The sequence below is a fragment of the Mauremys reevesii genome, linkage group 7, assembly GCF_016161935.1.
Source record: "Mauremys reevesii isolate NIE-2019 linkage group 7, ASM1616193v1, whole genome shotgun sequence".
NCBI lineage: Eukaryota > Metazoa > Chordata > Testudines > Geoemydidae > Mauremys > Mauremys reevesii.
In genome coordinates, this window is record NC_052629.1 from 111,678,145 (window position 1) to 111,697,858 (window position 19,714).

Consider the following 19,714-nt stretch of genomic DNA (forward strand, 5'->3'; position numbering starts at 1 on the left):
TTTTATTGTTTTTTTCATCAACACAGCCCATAAGAATAAAATTGTTTCATTTTAGTATGTTTGCAGGAAAAGCTTAAGTGTTCATACTTTTCATACTCCAAAGAAGCTGATTTGCTGTATTTAAAAAAAAAACACCTTTAGCAAATTCCATCTATTATTCCAAAAATACTAGATTCTTTATCTCAACAGAAGAAAATGCAAAGATTGCCCTGTTCCTAATATGCATATTAATATTAAATCCAACAACACTTTTAAGTATTGTTTATTGTGGCTGTTTTTTAGCCTTCACATCAGATACAGTACTTTCCATTAAAATCTTGAAGTATATTCACAGGAGACAGATTCTTCTCATTCATATGCTCAGTAGAAGCACAGTGGTGCATGCTGTGCAGAATACAGCTACTGTATATTGATGGGCCACCAACTCAAGCATGGAATTGCAACAGTGCCTCTCTGTCGTCTCCCATTTGAAAATATCTGGCAAATTAGCATTAACAAGTCATATTAGAAACATCAAGAATAATAAGTGCTTTCAAACAGTGGGTTGTCAAATTATATGCACTAGTAGTCTGTTTGTTTGGTTTTTTCTTTTTTTTTTTTAAAAAAAGAAAAAACCCTCAAATACTCAAAAAGCCATGAAAACCTGCAAGGCAAAATACATTTATATAGTAGTGATATTCCTAAATTTGAAGCCCAATGTCCTGAGTGGCTATGTGCCTGTTACATTCATTTTGATCGATGGTAAAGGAAAAAGATAAGCATTAGGAAAATGTGTATTGTGCTTTTGTTGCCCACAGTCCTATTAGTGTTCTGCTTATGGGAGCCTCATCCTGTCCTCTCTGAAATCAGTCCTCCCACCGAACTCATTGGCAAAGGATCAAAGCTATGGTTAATACCCTTATTCCAGGTGATTAGAAGATGAATAGACTAAAATTCTCTGCATAAATGAGGTTTTCAAAAAGCCAATAAAATAGTTCTGGTTATTTTGTTCACAATCTCCTGAGAACTCTTTGGAGACATTAAGGGTGAATTCTCCTCTCAGGAGGAGGGATGCACATGTCAGAGCCCAATGGGCTGGAATACTCTACCTGAATGGGGAGGAAGAGATTTTTTTTCTGCATTTGGCCCACTCTAGTCCAAATTGTGAGAGGTGATGAGCACCTCAAACTCTCATGGTGCAGCTCCACAGCACAGCTTCTGATCTGGCCCTCTGAAGCCACAATACCCAACCGGTGGCAGTCCTTTAATATGGAAAGTAACTACCATTTACTGCCAGGAATTAAGCATTGCTCTTACACTATGCAAGACAAAGGGGTGGAGCCCCAACTGCCTGGCTACTGCTTCATTCCCCAACTTACTGAGTACTGTGCCTCAGGCCCTACTAGTCACCACTCAGTCTGGATCGAACTTCAAAACCCGTCCTTTTCCTCTCTCAATTCAAGTGTCTGGTGGGAAAGAAGTAGGCTGTAGCGTAGAGCTCTTGGGATGAGCAGGTGAGACTGTTGTCTTTGAGGTCTCGATAGTAAGAATCTAAGGGCAGGCAGGGACATAAGACCTCAATGGTAGCCGTGAGCATAAAAATCCAAGGAATGTAGGTCTGGAAGGGACTTCAAGAAGTCAACAAATCCAGCCCCCTGCGCTGTGGCAGGACCAAGCAAACTTAGACCACCCCTAGCAGATGTTTGTCCAGCTGGTTTTTAAAAACTTCCAATGATATGGATTAAACAACCTCCCTTGGAACCTTATTCCAGAGCTTAGCTACCTTTATATTTAGGATTTTTTTTCCTAATATTAAACCTAAATCTCGCTTGCTGTAGATAAAGCCCATTACTTCTTGTCTTACAGCTTCAGAGGATCTGCAGAACAACTGATCCCTGTCCTTTTTATAATAGCTCCTGACATATTTGAAGACTATCAGATTCCCCCTCAGTCTTGTTTTCTCAGGACTAAACATGTCCACTTTTTTAAGCCTTTCCTTACAGGTCAGGTGTTCAACATTTTTGTTCTCCTCTGGACTCTTTCCAATTTGTCGTCCTCTTTCTTAAAGTGCTGCTTCCAGAATTGTACACAGTACTCTCAGGGCCGGCTTTAGGCTGATTCCCCCGATACCCTGGAATCGGGCCCTGTGCCTTAGGCGCCTTTTAAATTAAAACACAATTTTTTTTAATTTTATTTATTTATTTTTTTACTCACCCAGTGGCGGTCCGGGTCTTCGGCAGCACTTTGGCAGCGGGGGGTCCGGGGAAGACCCGGAGCGAGGGAAGGACCCCTCACCGCCGAAGACCCGGATCGCTGCTGGGTATTCGAATCAGGCCCCGCAGTTCCTAAAGCTGGCCCTGAGTACTCTAGCTGCAGTCTCACCAGTGGAGCAGGACACTTACCTCCCATGTCTTACATACAACCATGCTGTTAACATGCCCCAGAATGGTGATAGCCTTTTTTGCAACTGCATCACATTCTTGATTCTCAGTAATTTGTGATCCACTATAACTGTCAGGGCCTTTTCAGCAGTACTACTACCTAGCCAGTTATTCCCTATTTTGTAGCTGTGCATTTGATTTTTCCTTCCTCGGTGAAGTACTTTGCATGTGTCTTAATGTATTTCATCTTGTTGAGTTCAGACCCATTTGTCAAGGTCACTTTGAATTCTAATCCTGCCTTCCAAAGTGCTTGCAACCAATCCCAGCTGGGTGTCAACTGTAAGTTTTATAAACATACTGTGCACTCCATTACACAAGTCACTAATGAAAATATTGATTAGTACCCGACCCAGGACTGACCCCTGTGGCACGCCACTATTTATGCCCTCCCAGTTTGACATCAAACGATTGATAACTACTCTGAGTACAGTCTTTCACCCACTTTATATTAATTTAATCTAGTTTGCTTATGAGAATGTTATGTGGGACTGTGTGAAAAGCCTTACTAAAAATCAAGATATTACATCTACTGCTTCCCCCAGATCCACTAAGCCAGTAACTCAGTCATCTTGCTTGTATTTTACAATTTCATTACTCCTTATTTAGGGCATGGTCCCTCTTCTAGGGAGTAAATTCTTCTAAGTCTGACCTGTTGGAACCTACAGTTCATTCATTAAGAAATGGTCATGTGTGCTCATGTCAAGACAATGCTGGTACCTAGGTTTAAACAGGTCTTGCCCCTTTCTCTAGCCATTACTACACCTGTAGATCTGCACTAAGGAATATAGCAAAGCAAATATGATGATGCAAAACAATATGCTGCAGAAGTATAGAAGTGACTCAGTTTATGGACTCGGTATACTTTCTATGCATTCAGACTCTTCTGCATGGTTGAAATACTCTGAACAAATTAATCCTCCCCCTTCTGCTTTGCGTATTCATATATTATGTGCAAGGTGTAACCATTTACACTAGACAACTTGTTCCCTTTACTCAATAACACTTGCCTGCTCATTGAGTAAAAAAGGAGGCAGGAGCACTGTTGCAGAGAGCTACCGCTCTGAGTCTTATTGACTGCACCATTGAGGTCTTGTGTCCCTGCTATGCTGTAGTTACAACTGAAGATGAGTTTCCTTTTACTCTGCATTAGCATCTGCAAAGTCCCAACCAGAAAAACTCTTCTGGGTGATAAACTGTCTGATTGCATCCACCTGGCTTCCAAATTGAATTTTTTTCCTCTCACTCCAGGTTTTCCATTTTCTTTGTTAAGATTCATTGAAGATTGAAAAGAAAGATGGTCTGGTGGTTAAGGTGCTGAATTGGGACTCTGGAGAGCGGACTTCAATTTCCAGCTCTTCCACAGACTTCCCATGGAGTGGGCAAATCACTTCATTTTTCCATGCCTCAGTTTTCCATCCATAAAATATGGATATTATATTGCCTCATCTATTATCTTTCTTGTGTATTCTTTCCTGCAAGTGGCTATGTACAGACATCCCAGTCAAGTCAACGAGGTTTTGCGTAGGTGCAGTGCACCTGCTTACATGTTGTTCAGGGAAGATCAGTCATCATTCATTCATTCATGCCCGTCACCCCAACCGGGGTATGGGCCGCCAACCACAGATCTCCATAGTCTTCTATCCTGGGCCATTCGCTCTAGCTGGTTCCAGGTATAGCCCATTTTTTTGCTATCAACCTGAAGGTCGCGTCGCCAGGTATTTCTTGGGCGGCCTCTTTTCCGCTTGCCTTGGGGGTTCCACTGCAGTGCCTGTCTGGTGATGTTGGTTGGCTGCTTGCTCCTCATCTCTGCTGCAACCTGTGCCGTCTTTCCTGACTCGTACATGGTCCTCACATTCCATGTGCCGATGGTAATCCTCCTGGTTGTAAGAAGGGTGATCGGCTTAGTGGCTTCCTCGCAGCTTTCACCACCCAGCGTCATGCATCTTCGAGTTGAAGACCCTTCTTTTTCCAGGCTAAAAGTCTCTGTTAACTCTATTGTTGGCGTTTCTGTAGCAAGCTGATTTTTACAGGGTGGAGTTGCTAGCCCCACGCCCAACCCTCCTCCTTTACCCTGACTTGGGACAGGCAGATGGCCCCAAAGGACCTCTCTGGTGGAGTTGGAAGATCAGTAAAGCCCTGAAAATCTGCAGATATTCACAGACTATGTTTGCATATTGCACATCACATGCGGATACTGTATCCGCACAGGGCTCTAAAGATCAGAGGCTTACACTTATCTCAGAGAGACAGGGTCTGCCTCTTAAGGAGTCTGTACAGTTCCTAGCACAGTGGGGCCTAATTTCAGTTGGGGTTTCAAGGTACTACGGTTAGAAAACTATAATTATTTGTATGAATGGTATCCAGATATTATAGTGGTTGCCACCTTAAAAATGTGATGATGAATAGATTCTGGTGGAGAGGATGACAAGGATAAGAGCTATAGTCAGTTGTTTAACTGTGACTCCTGTTACCTGAGCCTGCAGGGGCTGATGTTGCAGCAAACTCCCAAACCACTGGCCCCTGCTGGAGGACAGCAATGATGGGGGGTGGGGGAGAAGAGCATACCATGGGAAGGGAAGAAGAGACTTCCCAAAGTCACTGAGCTTGACTTGCTCTCATCCCCTCCTCACAGTCTACCCAGGCAGGAGCTGGGTGAAACTGCTTGACTTATTTTCACTGGAAAGAAGAAAACAAAAGCCCACGTTTTGCAGAAAGTCACCTACATTTGGACTTTTGTGACATTTTTCTCAACAGTCCCAGTAGAGAAAGCAGCTAGGCACAGTCTTCTACCAAACAGACTATCCCAAAATGACTTTGGGGTGCATTATGCCCCTACGTGTTTATCTATTTTACGCAAGGCTGGTCATGGAGATTTGAATCTATGATTACTGGGTTTTGAATGGTAGCCTAGACCAGTGCATCTCAAAGCCGGTCTGCACTGGGTCATAAAGCCCCTGTCCGGTTTGTTGCATCCACCTGCTGTTTACCAAATTGCAGCTCCCACTGGCCGCAGTTTGCCGCTCCAGGCCCATGGGAGCTGCGGGAAGGGCGGCCAGCACATCCCTTGTCCTGTGCTGCTTCCCGCAGCCCCCATTAGCCTGGAACGGCGAACCGCGGCCAGTGGGAGTCACGATCAGCCAAACCCGCGGACACGGCAGGTAAACAAACTGGCCCGGACCGCCAGGGGCCTTCCCTGAACAAGTGGCGGCCCAACTTTGAGAAGCACTGGCCTAGACAGCTCATTACCTGAAAGGATGCATAAAGAGCATCAGTGGCCTACAAAAGAAAAAGGAGAACTAGGGAGCTGGGAGGGAGTGCTGGAAAAGAATGTCACGACCTGGCCTAGTTTATCTGATGAGTGATAGTTTTATTGGTAGAAATAGTAATAAAAATATGGTGTATGTGAGAAATGCTTTGGACCATAGAAAAATGTGTGTGCCTGAACTGCACATGCATTTCCTTAAGCCAGAGACAATAGCTTTTCCCTCTCTTCCCCCTCTGGTTCCCTGCCAGTGTGGTTCTTTTGCTTCCAACACAGCTCTAGAAGAGGCTTCCATTTTGTGACTTATCTGGATTCCCCATCTGCTTGGGCAGAGCCAGTCTGTAGGTGGTTAGTACCACAGTGAGTGGTACCCAGGAAATCTTTGCTAAAAAAAGTTGCCAAAAAAATAAAAATCAATGAGCCAGTTTCTAAGTGTGAATTTATAAGACTGACATCATAATGGCAATGGCTATAGGAAGCACATAAGCTTTGCAATGACAATAAGCAAACAGTTCATTTACTTTTATAGCCTAGATTCTGTACCAACAAGCAAGTAAAAAAGGAGGGGCAGAGCCTTGTTGTTAAATCGCACTTTGGTAATTTTATTTATTTTTCTTTATAGGGCTGTACTAAAATAATTACTTTGTAATTATCATAGTGATTAAACATTAAATAAAATCAAAAGCTTTACTTTTACAGTGTCTCTCTGTGCCACTTATGTATAAACATTATATTGTAGGGGGTGAATCCTGCATTCCTACTGACTTCATTGGCAATTGTGTGCGTGCAAGGAATACAGGATCAGGTCCCATATTACATAGTGTTTTGTTATATATGTAGGGTAATAAAAACAGTGTATTGAATTGGCTTGTATGGAGGCTTTTGACTGCTCATTCAATACTGTGAATACACCCATAAGAAAATAAACAGATGAATCATGGTAGGTGCTTAAAGATCCAATATATAAGTTGTTAACACCAAGCCACAGGATTTGGAACCTAACCAAGTCAAGAGAGCATAGAAGCAATTCCATTAAGCAGCCTCTGATTTGTTTTTGTTGCTAGTCTGGAATAAAGTTTAGTTGATATTACTGAAAATAATTTCTCATCAAGTTAATGGGTACCATAGTTTCTCCTCCTATTTTACTAGTTTTTTAGGATAATTTTCTTCTGTATAGTTTTCTACATAAGCTCTTTTTCCCCCTGGAGAACCTCCTGGTTCTTCTTTCACTGTTGGTAATATAACACTTTAAACTAAACCCAGTACCTTACTTTAAAAAGAGTGGTTTTTTTTGTGGGGGAGATTTTCACCAATAATTTAACTGCTATTGTGGTGGGAGGGGGAATGGCTGGTAACATACAGTTGTCATCTAAAAGATTAAAGTCCATCTCAACTGAAAACTGAGAAAACATGAAGCAAATAGGTATCATACTGCATCTCCAGGAGCACCCAACATTTGCAAAGCAATGACTTTTCCATATTGAAAAGAAAGCATGATCCTTGTTCTGAGTAGTTCATAATCTAAAAAAAGACCTATAGAGAGTAGGGGAATTTGTATATCATACATTATGCACACACTTAAAAAGCACATAGAAACTATTCCCAAATTTTGCTCCTCAGGCTTGTCATTTTCAAGTCAGCAAGTTTCCCATAAATATAATTGCTTATTTAAAATTCCGAGAAATATATAGGATGAGCAATAACTGGTGGAATTGACAGAAATAGCAATTTATACTTTGCAGTAAAGATTTTAAAGTGTTGATGCTTTATTTATTAAACTCAGAATGTGAAGACTTTACCTAATTGAGACTATTTATCCAGACACTGAAATGTTTTGTATATAAATGTATTTGTCCACTAATTTATAAAGACCGTTGGCACAAGGTATCTTGTACTGTAATGAAGTTGTTCTGAAGTGTTAAGTCATCATTTCTTGGCAAACTTGTTTTTGGTTCTTGAAAAATAGTTCACTTAGCAGCTTTGTTTACCCAAGGTGAAATCAGGATCTACAACTACCTTCTGCAATATCTAGGATTAGTAGGATGGTGGGTTTTTTAAATGTCAATACTTAGTCAGTTTCTAATTAGTAATATATATTTAATTTAAATTTGATGAAGGCCCCATCAGAATAAATGATCTTCATACTAATATGCACATTAGCAAGGTGCATATAGGAGTTATTACATCTGTGATAGACTGCATGTACTGTTAACCACATGTTTAACAGCTTTGATTTAGACTTTCTATAATAAGCAAAAAAATCTAAAGCTCCTGCATTCTGGGCAACCACAACTATTCTATCTGCAAATACAAAACAAAATGTACAAGAAATACCAATTCATAAGCTTTCTACTTCCTGATCTGTTTAGCCAAGTGTTTTTATGCTAGTTTAATTTCTTAGGCCCTGATCCTGCAGGGTGTTGCTGACAAGTGAATCTGTGAACTTGCTTGGAAACCTAGCGCAGGAGTTAAACTGAACCAGAGCTTTGTGATCTAATCCAGTCCCCCCCTGAAATCAATGGGAGTCTTTCCTGGGTGCTGGATTAGGACTTTAAGATTATAAGTAGGAAGACTTTATAGGGCAAATTCTGCTTTGAGGTCAGTGGAGTTTCATAGGGTATTCGTCAATGGGGCTTCTTGAAGTGAACGTCAGTGGAGAATTGGGCCTCATGTCAACTTTTCATGAAAGTAAAACAAACTCCAAAGATTGCATCTAAACTTGGCTAATGATTTTGAAGTTCTGTTTACTGTAAGAATTCAATGAACATAAGCTAAGCAGATCTCCAGTATGGTGGAGAAACCATGTAAACATTTTATTTAGATTAAGCAAGACCATTTCCCCCTATTAATTGTCTTAAAATTTATCTCACCAATTGGGATTATCTCACCAAGTGGTCCCATTTAAAGTATTGCAGTCAGAGGGACAGGTCTGTTATACAGATGGAGATCCAAGCTAACATAGATGTCTTCTGGTGGGATAACAGAGGCCATATCTTAGAGTCCCTAAAGTGGTGATATGAGCAGTTTCCCAATTTGATTAATTACAAACGTCAAAAAAAAAAAATCAGCAGCTCTTTCTGATGTCAATCACCATTAGACTCTTGCAGAGACCAGATGTATCTGAGTCAACTTTGCATCAGACATGCCAAACCCGTGGTGGGGCAGGGAACATGCAGAAATTGGGGTTGTTTTTGGCTTAATTGGTTTGAGAGTTGCTTGTTGGCTAGTAGTAACTTGTTGCTTGTAGCAGCTTCCTTTTTTCTTTTGATTGGCTCCTGGCAAGCAGGGACAAGGAGGAGGGGTGAAAGTCAGGGGTGCATAGCAGGCCCACCACAGTTCCAGACTACATGCCAGGGGGATCCAGTTACAGAGTGTTGGGGTTCTTAAGGATTGGCTTGTTTTGAAATGGGATTAGCTTGATTTTTGGCTTATTGTGAAAGTCAGGGTGCTTATTTACCACATGAAAGTTGGCATCTGGGCTTTGCATATGTCATAGCAAAACCCCATGAAAATGAATAACTGTGGGGGAAAGGGAACATACACAGTTTCTAGGTTTCCTAAAAACTATCTGGGACAGAATTGGTGATATGTGCATAAAACTGCTCTGCAATGGTCTATCAAGATGTCCAACTGCTACAACAAAAACTCTTGGTCAACCCTATAAAATACCATGGAAATACTGAACATCAAGAGAACCTGATGTGGAAATATGCATGAGACACAGCTATTAAAAGTCACGTGAGCCAATTTCAGTCCTGGTGAAACTCCAGCATCTTCACTGTATGAGGAAAAACAATGAGGAGTACTTGTGGCGCCTTAGAGACTAACAAATTTATTTGAGCATAAGCTTTCATGGGCTAAAACCCACTTCATCAGATGCATGGAGTGGAAAATACAGTAGGCAGGTATAAATACACAGCATATGAAAAGATGGTAGTTGCCTTACCAAGTTGGGGGGTTAGTTCTAACGAGAAAATTCACTTAAAGTGGAAGAGGGCAATTATCAACAGGAGGGGAAAAAAATTACTTTTGTAGTGGTGATCAAGGTGGCCTATTTCAAACAGTTGACAAGAAGGTCTGAGTAACAGTAAGGGAAAATTAGCATGGGGAAATTAGTTTTTATAGTGACCTATCCACTTCCAGTCTTTATTCAGGCCTAATTTGATGGTATCCAGTTTGCAAATTAATTCCAGTTCTGCAGTTTCTCATTGGAGTCTGTTTTTGAAGTTTTTTTGTTGAAGAATTGCCACTCTGAAGTCTGTTATTGAGTGTCCAGGGAGATTTAAGTGTTCTCCAACTGGTTTTTAAGTGTTATAATTCTTAACATCTGATTTGTGTCCATTTATTCTTTTGTGTAGAGACTGTCCGGTTTAGTCAATGTACATGGCAGAGAGGCATTGCTGGCACATGATGGCATATATTACATTGGTAGATGAGTAGGTGAACAGGTGATGGTGTGGCTGATGTGATTAGGTCCTATGATGGTGTCCCTTTAATAGATACGGGGACAGAGTTGGCAACAGGGGTTTTGCAGGGATAGGTTCCTGGGTTAGCGTTTTTGTTGTGTGGTGTGTAGTTGCTGGTGAGTATTTGCTGCGGGGGCTGTCTGTAAGCGAGGATTGGCCCGTCTCCCACTCTGAAACTGTTCACTGTAGGAACTGAATAGAGTTTCCTCAGCGATGAATTTGGCCTACTTAACTCATAATCCCGAATAAACTGCAGCATAAAGGTAGGGAGAGTCCAGCTTTGTACTCCACATCATATTTCTATCTCTGAAAACTATATACTTAGTTCTATACTTCCTGCTATATAAATGTGAACTGCTTAAGAAGTGCCATAGGCTATGTAACAATCCATGAAACAAGTAATGTGGAAGAGAGAACAGAAAAGGGTTCCCTGTGAGTAGTAAAGTTACATGAACACAACTTCCGTTTGAAGCCTTTTGGGAGTTGCAGCCATGTAACGAAGAACAGTTTGGACCAGCACTTTTGGAAGTGAATGTTTATATGTATTAAAAATGAGTAACCTAATCAAAAAATTATGTTTAGAAAAGCCCCTATTTTGCCACTTTCATCCACTTGCAGTTTCAGTACAGCAACTGACTTGGGATCTCCTGCTTCCCTGTAGAAACAGCAATCTCTCTCCAGGTCTCTAATCAAAGGTGACAGCCATATAAAGTCATGCATTCACAGGAGTTTATTAAATTAAATATCATAATGAGATGCTAACAATGCCTAAATAAAACCTGCGAATCTCTTTTCCCCTTTGGTATTAAACTTTGTGAGGCAGCAGAGAAAAAGTATCAAACCATGCTCTCATAAAAAGAATGATGGTTGGCAGTTTAGAAAAGTGAATTATGTATCGAGGTTATTGTACGAAATAAAGGAAAGACTATCTCTAGGGCACTTTCATAACTCCTACATAGTTTGGAGCCATTACATCTCAAAACAATGTCTTGCTAAACATTTAAGACCAGTATTTAAAATGACTTTGCCTTTCCTTAAACTTTAGATCTACCTTCTAGATCAAGTATATTTTTGCCTATCTTGAGACGGTGTGTTCTAAATCAAGTTTGGTCCCTGTTCTCTTGCCACTTAAGTCAATAGCAAGATCTAGACCCAAGGTCTGGTGTGCATCATCAAAAGAAAACTGCACCACAGAATTTGGACAAATGAAATTTTCCACTGAGCACTTGCAAATTACAAGTTAAAGTTACCCAAAGTATATCGAGTATTTTATGGCAGGATTTTCAAGAACATTTAGCATAACTCTGCTCCTATTGGAGTCAATAAGCATTCATTGACGTTAGTGGGAGCAGAGTTAGGTCAACAGTGAGTGGTTCTGAAAAATCTCACCCAGTGCATTCATTGTCATACTTTTAAAAATTGAGAGAAGCAATCGGACGTCACAGAAGGCCAAACAGATTGAAGTGGTTGTTTTTAAGAAGCAATGAATAAGAAAATGTAGTTTACAAGTTTTTTGTTTTGTTTGTTTGTTTCTTAGCTTAAGAAAAGGTGTAACAGTTCAGTCAGTTATAACCACAAAGAATACAAGACAAAGTTAATGTCTTTCAAAATCAGATGTTCATTGGTCTATTTTGCATTAAAAATTACTCGAGTCTCTTATTAGCTTTTCTGAATAGGAGACCAATCCTTTAGGAAGCACAACTTATTAGTGTTATGATATGACAATACTGGTTTGGTGTAGATTAGGGGTTTTGTTTTTTTACTGTCACTCATTTCCCCCCTATTTTGCTGTAATTTGCTAGGTGTTGAGACTATGGGATTGTCTACATTTGAAATATTACAGCAGGTTCTCCCCTAGGCGAAGGCAATCCACTTCTCTGAGAGGCAGTAGCTTGGTTGAGGCAACTTCTGTTGACCTAGCACTGTCTAAACTGAGGTCAGCTTAACTATTTCATTCATAGGTGTTGATTTTTCACAGCCCTAAGCAATGTAACTGAGTCAACCTAACTTTTTAGTGTAGACCAGGCCTAAGCCACTTGTAGGAACACTTTTCTTAGCTACAACTCCCGTGTTTACTTTTTCCTAAAGGCATATTTATTTAGCAGATTTATTCCTTCAGTAAGTGTTTCTGCCTCTTTTCTTTATAAAAATCAAAGCACACACTAATATTTTGTTAACAGACTGTACATTCATGCATCTGTACATCTATGAAAACATTAAAAACCCAAAGTGCGACAGACAAGGTCTGCAAGATATATTATGGTAGAGAAACAAGCTCGATATACTTTACAGATGCCATGGTATTTAATGGCTTCATCTGCTAATTGCTTGGCACCTTCTGTGACACTCACCACTCTATGAGCTCAGCACCTTGCAGAATGAGGCTTTTAATTAGGTGAAGATGCATGATTAGCATTTGCAATACAGGACTGCTGTGAATTAAAATTATGGAAACATAAAAATGGGAAATGAATTATATGCTTCCAGAAACTTTATATAGATTTTCTTCAGTTCTATGCCTACAAAATGTCTGCCAGAAAACAAAAACAACAAAACAACCTTTAGCTTGGAAGAATGAAGTATCACACATGTATTGTTCATGTAACTATGGTAACCTACAAATGCCACCAGTGTTTCTATTTCATACACAAATGAGGGGACAGCTGTGGCGACCACATGTCTGCCAATAGAATAATATATGTGAACTGGGATAGCTTGGGTGAGAAAATTATAACTCACTTATATTAATCAGGGCTTCAAAGAACAGACAGCTCTTGAGTTATAATATACACATCACAATAAAAGTCAGAATAAGAATAGTTTTTAATTCTTGAAGGACATTTGATTGTTCAGTGAACATTCCATTATCTTTGCAATTTGCTAGATACTGTATTTGTTTGAATAATGCTGTAAAATGCAATATTTTCTTATTAATGTCACTAGACCCCTTCCCCCCTTTTGGTTTCATCTCTTCCTGATGCCCTAGCCTAATCCTGTAGTCCTTACCTAGTTGGCACCCAATCCAAATCCCACTGAGGTCAAAGGAAATATTTTCCCACTGACTTTAATGAGCTTTGTATCAGGGACATAATGCGTGTTTTGCCTGAGTAAGTACCCCAGGGAAATGCTGAAATATTGTGGTTGACATCTGTAATATTGTTGAATAAAAATGGGGGAGAGGGGAAGGGCAGAGAGAGCTTGTTTTACTTGTTAATATCATGCAAATAAACTAAACTAGAGGCCCAGAAGTAAACTTTGATACATTAGAAACAATCTTACCATGACCTTTGTTAGGAAGGTCACCACTTGCAATAGTGGACATTTTAAAAATGAAATTAAAATCTGTTTAAATAAGTTTGGAGGTGGCATCATCCTTAAGTCACAAAAATTAACAGCAGAGTCATAGAAGTACAAGTATTTTAATGAATTATGCAAGCTGTATTTTAAATATTGTACCTGAGCTATGATTCATGCAAGGTGTTTTACTAGTTTTCCCTAAAAGTCAAGAGCTTCCAAATGTTGCCGTCATTGACAGTTGCAGTATGCTGCTATAAAGATGTACCGAGAAAGCATAACACAAGAAATATAATTAAAGAAAAGTTTTCCTTGGTCTCCAAAGTACCCTGATATTGCATCAAACTAAAACAATGAGGTTAGTCCCATTACTTTAGTGAATGCTGCTTTGAGTGCAGGAAAACAAAACGTGTGCTTGCAAGCAACTGCTAGCAGAATTATTTCATGTATAAGCCTATGATAATTAAATATTAATCAAAGCTCTATTCTTGAGTTGGAATAAGATGCCCAGACTGAAAACTTTAAAAACCAACCAACCAAAAAAAACAACCAAAAGATTTTGCTACATATCTCAAAAGCAATCTGAATAAAAAAAAATAGAAATCTGTCTGCTTTCCATGTGAACTTGCTACTTTATTGCAGAAAGTCTTCCACACTTAATGTTTTCTAAATATTTTTAACTGATTAAATTAGATCACGGTATATGCCATGAAATTTGCAATATAGCTATTTCCCTTCCTAACCAATATAATGTCACTCATCTCAATGACTGGTACAAGCAGTCTTTTAGTTTCATTACTGTAATTGATCCTTTTAAAGTGCAATACAGTTATTAGAATATGTACATTTTATAAGGATGGTATAAATTTTGAATTATGAAAGGAATTCTATTCTAGGAATTCTATTTTCAGCTCCTGAAAAAAAAAAATCTCAAGCTTCAGAGTGTAAACTGAACACCCACGGGGGGTGGGGGGAAGAGGAAGGGAATCTCTTCCTTTCAGGGTATGGTACTATATACACATGCAGCATTATGGACCGAAGGGGGCGTCAGCTTCTTCAGGAGCATCAGATATTTGCCCCTACCGAAGGCAATATATCAGATTACATAGGCCAATAGTCTCATCAGGTATAACAAATGCTATTTCATTATCTGGAATGCTTCCTCCTCCCACCCCCTCCAATGAATTCATTTGTTTTTCTCTGTCCAAATGTATCTACATTTTTAATTCCAATTGATAAGACTTGAAAAATATTTTATTTGATTAAAACACTATAACAATGAGATCTCATCTGATGTAAGGCTTTGGTCATTTTAATTGTCTCCAGGATTGTTTTATGTGCACCTAAATTACTTACTTTCCAATAAAAGGTTTATAGGCTCATTTAGAAATGTCCATAAAGAAGAAAGACAACCATTCACAGAAGAGCTTTAATACTAGGATTTGTAACTTGGTAAATACTGTGCAGCTTTAAGGCAAAAATGATAACTGCTTGGTTGGGTGATCTGTCTATTGTCTTTCGACTATAACTTTTTTTATTTAAGTTTTATTGTTACATTTTTCCCTATTGCCTAGTGGGAAAAATTCATTGAACCAGCACTGAATAACTTAAGGAAACATGTAAAATAGCAGACTAACATCTGTTGTATTCCTCCTCAAAACATCCAACACTTGAATACAATGCATGCTCTCTCTCTTTAGATGCCTCCGTCCATGAAGTTTTAGAATGCAGGGGTTAACCCCTTTCAGTGAATGGGCCTTTTTACTCTTGAAAACAGCCTATGAGACTCCAACAAAAGGAGAGGCAACTGGTTCTTGGCATGTTAGTAGGTATATTCACCCAGACTCACGTGCAGCTCATGCTGCAAGCCCTTTGTCCTACTGGGCTTCACAATGCTGGGAGGTGAACAGTGCACAGAGTGCTGTCTATCAAGCTAATACTGGAGAAAACAAGAAAAGTCCTTGGTTTGTGGCCATTTGAATCAGTTATTGATTTTCAGCATCCCGCACTGTTACATTAAGTCATAATGATGTGGAAGGGGAATGTGAGATACTTCTATATTTTAAATCAGCCTTCAATAAAAAAAATAAATTAAGGTCAGATTCTCAGCTGGTGCAAATCTGCATACACCACTGGCTTCAATTTACACCAGTTCAGGATCTGGCCCTAAATTATTTGAGGCCACTGAGATTTAGTGCATTTTTGTCTGAGTTTATGATGTGCAATATTAGAAGATTGTGCAAATGGGACAGATTGTGTCACTTAGTGTTTTTTAAAGTATAATGGTACAGAAAAATCTCTATAGGAGTAAACAGCTACTGCTGAAATTGCAAATCATACTCTCCTTCCCTACTTCTACCCTCCATCTCATCCACACAGACTTTTAAATATTACCAAAACAAGTTGATACAGGTATGGAGCAGTCATGACTTCAATATTTCATTGCAAACCCCAATTAAAGATTTTGGCTTTCAGATAAAAGTGACAGCCATTCATACAATTCCCAAACAGAAAAACTTACACTGAGCCTTTATTCCATTTTCTGAAGGGCTATTGTTAAACTGAAGACTCCTTGTCGTTTCAAATTCCTTCATGTGAATGGAGGAGGCAAGACATCTGCCAGGATACACTCACATTTGCATGCAAATCAGAGATTTGGAAACACACATGCCCCTGCTAGACAATCAGCACCAGATTCACTCCATACGTACAGTGATCAAACTTCATTCCTCTACTTGTTCCATACATGACTTGCAGTCAGTTTTATTTCAGTAGTTTACCAGTGAGATAAATGCACTAGATAAGTGCATGACATAGGAGGTGGAAACTAGTAAAAATGAACAAAACAAAACTGAAGTAGCCTAGAGGAAAGCAAAGTGCCTTAAAAATGAATAAGGGGACACCAAAAGCCCATCTGAATGGCAGGCAACATTCCTGAAAAACCATCTTATCCATTTTCTTGTTTACCCTTGTGGGTTTGAAACTTACAAACAGCCCCCTTTCCTCCCCGGATTATCCTAATGCACTATGAAATCACTATTCATGCAGTAATCTTACTACCCTTTGTAACTTTCTTGGTGGCAACAAACAATACCCTACCCATGTACAGGGCAGGCCTGGGAGTAGCCAGCTTTTCACTGGAGAACTCTTGCTTTTCTATAAAGGACCAGAACCTCGAGGCTGAATCCCTAACCAGAAAAGCCAGTTGACTGGGATTTCCTTGGAGGAGAGGGAACCCCTTGCTCCTGCTGTCACCATCCTCCCTCGCCCCTACCCCACATGCCTCCCAGCACAAAGGACACTGCCTGGGAAACTTTCCTCACTGTGTCTATCTGGCATAGAGTTGGCAGCAGCAGCTCCCTGCTGGTCCTCTAGCAGGATGGAGAGAAGCGGAGATCGCTTGGAACCACCACACCTATTAGCACGTGTGGAGCTCACAGCCTGTGTCTGGGGGTGGGAAATGATGAGGGGGGGGAAGGGGACGTTTATTATATTCCCATTATGAACCTTAACCCTTTGCCAGCTGCGTCCGCCTGGGCTGTGGCTCCCCTCCTCCGGGTGACCGCTTTAAAGTAGCCTCAAGGTTTTCTGCTCGACCTTTAGAGACAAAGGCGGTCTCTGCGATTGTCCCCGGGGCGGCCACTTAACATGGGGGGGGGGTCACACACACCCCCGTCCAGCACCGGCAGCCCCCACTGCTGGACGCCACCCCTCCCCTCCCCACTGCAGCTCCAAGCCGGGCCGCCCTCCCCCGCCCAGGAGAAAACACTTACCCAGAGGGTGCGGGGCGGCGGATGCTAAGCCCCGACTCCTGCCCCCAGCCGCACGCTGGGACGCGGAAGGACGGGAGCAGGCTGGCTGCCCATCCACCAGCCGCTACCCCGGGCAGGAGGGGCCCCGGTCACGGAAAGGGGGGGGGAATGGGGACGTGGCTGGGGTTTTTTTTGGTTCAGGGTCCAGCCCCCGGGGGGGGGGGAGCGCGATACAATTTGTAGCAGGAAAAAAAACCCCTCGAAGTCTCGGCCAAGCCCTAAGCGATGCTGGCTGCGGTGTCCGCTCCACACCCTGCTGCTCAGCCAGACAGTCCCTCGCTTTGCTGCTGCTGCTGCTGCTGCTGCTGCTCCGCTCTGATCCTCCTGCCGCCGCCGCCGCCGCCTTCCCTCCTCCGCCGGGCTTTGTGCTGCCTGCAGCCAGCGTGCACCTGGTGTAAGCAAAGCAGGTCAGCTGATGGGCCGGCTCCTGATTGGCTGCCCCCCCCCCCCGGAGACCCAAGACGGGCACCATCTGTAGGGGCTGGTAACAAAGGCGGGGAGCGTGCGCGGCTGTTCCGTGGGGCCCGCCAGGCAGGGCGCTCCCGCTGCTGCTGCTGCTGCGGGAACCAGGGGGCTGTAGCAGCATCTCCCCCACCCCCGGCCCCGCACCGTGTCTTGTTCTGTCGGGGGGGAGCTGCCGCTGCTCCGTGGTGCAGGAGGGCAATGCGAGCCGGTGCATGGGCAGCACAAAGGGGCCATGGCTGGCGCTGTGCGGCGGAGCGGGTCACATTTTGCAAAGGAGCAATCCTGTGGGGTGCGGTGCATTGTGTGTTGGCGCGGGGGCCTCGGCATGGCTGCAAAGCAGAGTCATCTCACCAAGGAGGCGGGCAGCTGCTGCTGCTGGTGAGCTGGCACCTGGGCGCAGGGCCCCGGATTCAGGGCTCCCCCACGCTCTGGTGTCTGAAGAGGGATGTGTTTGTCCTCCTCTCCCTCACGGTCACACTCATGCCAGGAGCGGGCCCCTGTCTCTCTTGGTCCCTAGGGATAGTTTTGGCTCTTGCTCCTGGGAACGTTTCTGTACCCCCGGGCCTCTTCAGGCTCTCTCTTCTTTGTCCCCTGAAAGCCTGAGTGCTTTGCTGAGTGGTGGGGTTTGGCCAGGATAAGGGGGGACATGCAATTGGGGGGGTTAGTCAAGTTTCAGACAAAGAAGGCGAGTGTCTGTCTCACCCTGGGGTTGTTAATGATGTTAGGTCTGTGCAGCACCCTTATATCAAGGATCCGATTCGGAAAACATAAGTACCAAGTTCTTCCCACAACCCAAGTGCTGCCCATGCATGAAGTTAAAAGTCAGATGCCACCCCTAGTTTAGAGTGAGCAGATTTTCATATGGGGTTCCTCTGCTTTCTTGTTTGGATCAGTCAAATAGTTACCAATGCTGATATTTAAATTGTCATTAGGCTTTGGTGCTAACATCCCTGGAAATGCATTGAGCCAATTCACATCTCTCTTTAAGCTGCTGGGAGTTTCAGGCAGAGATCACAGAATTGGTTCACATGCTGAAGGCTGTCTTTGCGGCCCCAAGGTCTAGAGACTTCCTAATTCTTTAAAAACAAGAGCCTAGATTCCAAAGCATAAGCTACATCTACCAGAGGAATTAGCTCACAGTGCACCCATGACCTAGTGCCGTTTGACTCCTGCCTTTCATCTAGACTGAATACAAAATGATGTATTAAATAAACAATATATGGAGGAGAGTAGTGCTAATGCTGAGATGTGGTGTGTTTTGAAGTACAATGGTGGCCACTGAAAAGTCAATCTTTGACAATCAGCACTATATTTATTTCCCATTCTGAGTATAGGGGCAAATGCTTGTATCACTCAAGACACCACTGTGCAGTAACCGTTGGCCAATGCCACTTTTTAAATAGCAACTGTTGTACTGCAAAAACTCATTGTATGGGGAAGCCATAAATGGAGGGCTTTCCTAATTGAGGCACAAAGAACATTTACAGGTTAGGGAAATTCTCTTACAGGAAAGCGAGACAACATCACTGTCTGATGTTATATCCATGTATCGTTAATGACTGCTTAAAAAGGAGCTTGGTGAATTAGCTGGGATTAAAAAAGAAGCTGGCTCAAACTTCAGCTCTACAAGCAAATTGAATCTGAGAAGGGTCTGAAACTGTTCAAATAAGTATGTCAGCTTCCCATTTCTTCTCCGTTTCCTCTCCTCTTTTCTGGACTCATTGACTTATATTGTTCCTTATCTTTTCTATCACTGACCCCTGTCTTTATCCACTGAACTGCTAACCAATTTCTCCATGCAAGCTGATTGTGATTTCCTTAGCAGAGTGGCAGCAGGTGAATGATACTTGGTTAGGGCCTGGGCTAAATGCTGTGTTCGAAATCTCCAAGACAGTGCTTCAAAGGTACCTCTGGCCCAGGCTTGACTCAAAGTGTGAGAGATTTGATCACACCAGCCAGATAGATCCAGAAAAAGGCTGGAATGTCCTTAAATAT

At 41.9% G+C, this 19,714-nt stretch overlaps 1 protein-coding gene across 1 annotated transcript in view; it reads right to left on the reverse strand.

Moving 5' to 3' along the window:
* Window positions 1-17,588, reverse strand: part of LRRN1 (leucine rich repeat neuronal 1) — a 34,782-nt gene extending 17,194 nt beyond the window's left edge. The window contains exon 1 of the mRNA XM_039480906.1: window positions 17,216-17,588. The gene's annotated coding sequence lies outside the window, so the exon portion shown is untranslated. The remainder of the gene's footprint in view (window positions 1-17,215) is intronic.
* Between the last annotated feature and the right edge of the window lie 2,126 nt (window positions 17,589-19,714).